The sequence below is a fragment of the Pteropus vampyrus genome, unplaced genomic scaffold, assembly GCF_000151845.1.
Source record: "Pteropus vampyrus isolate Shadow unplaced genomic scaffold, Pvam_2.0 Scaffold244, whole genome shotgun sequence".
NCBI lineage: Eukaryota > Metazoa > Chordata > Mammalia > Chiroptera > Pteropodidae > Pteropus > Pteropus vampyrus.
Window position 1 is genome coordinate 4,007,449 of NW_011889025.1, and position 1,125 is coordinate 4,008,573.

The 1,125-nt window shown below is 33.2% G+C and overlaps 1 pseudogene; it reads left to right on the forward strand.

Moving 5' to 3' along the window:
- Positions 1 to 581: 581 nt before the first annotated feature.
- LOC111729060 lies at positions 582 to 700 on the forward strand (annotated as a pseudogene).
- The last annotated feature ends 425 nt before the right edge of the window (positions 701 to 1,125 follow it).

Consider the following 1,125-nt stretch of genomic DNA (forward strand, 5'->3'; position numbering starts at 1 on the left):
TTAACACATCAGAGCTGAACATCAATGAGTACTTAAGAATTCTGTTTCCTGCTGACTGCTTTTTGTCCCCAGGAGAAAAGATTTTGGTTATTATTCATTTTCATTTTCCATTATCTAAACATTAATGGTCTGTTTTTGTTTTCTTATCCTTGTGTTGATAAGTAATTCAAATAGAAAGTTATTTATTGTGTGCGTAAAAGAAAATATAAATAAAATGTCAGGAAACTTGTAACTTTTACAGATATTGCCCTGTGAAGGAAATCTTGTTTTTAAACCTCAGCAGTTCATTGATTATAAAAATACTCTGTAGTTTCCTTCAGGTTAGGCATATTGAAAATGGTTTATTATTTTTGCTTGAATATTCTTGATGAAATGCCTCTTTCCTCTCTTCTCCTCTTAAAAAGTGTCTTCATAATCAAAACCTACACAAAGATGTGAATATTGTAGGCTAGTATATAATTTTGGTGATTCAATTTTAGACTTTTGATTAGATAAAAAAGCAAAGCCTGTTAGCTATATTTCCTTAGGCTAGGCTTCTATGGTCAGAACTGTTGAACTCGTAGCTATTTAAAATCTCTAATGTCTATGGTCATGCTACCCTGAACAAGCCCGATTCCATATAATCTCAGAAACTAAGCATGATTGGGCCTGGTTAGTACTTGGATGGGAAACCATCTAGGAAGACCAGGTGCTGTAGGCGTAAAAAAATAAGGGATTGTAAGCTGACAAGGTCCTTGCAATTTGTGAGGTCAACAAAGGGTTGCCTCGCCTAAAAATAAAATTAAATAAATAAAATAAAATAAAATCTCTAAAGAACAGTGAAGATGTAGTAAACCTAGAGATTTTTTATCATTATTATTGACAGTAGAATAAAGGCAGTTTCTAACCAAACATACTAGTCCAGATAGTTACCAGGATCTAGTAGTCAATGTAAGACCTGCTCAAGGAAAATGAGGGATTTAAAGAAGGGGAAACCTAATGACGCTATTCTTAAATATTTGCTCTTTGCATGTTTATGACATACATTGAAAGTCTAGCTCAGAGAAGCCATGATACTACTCTTTAAGGAAAAGGTAGCACAATAAGTGTGTTTTAGCTAAGTTTGCCTTTCTTAAAAAGTTATCC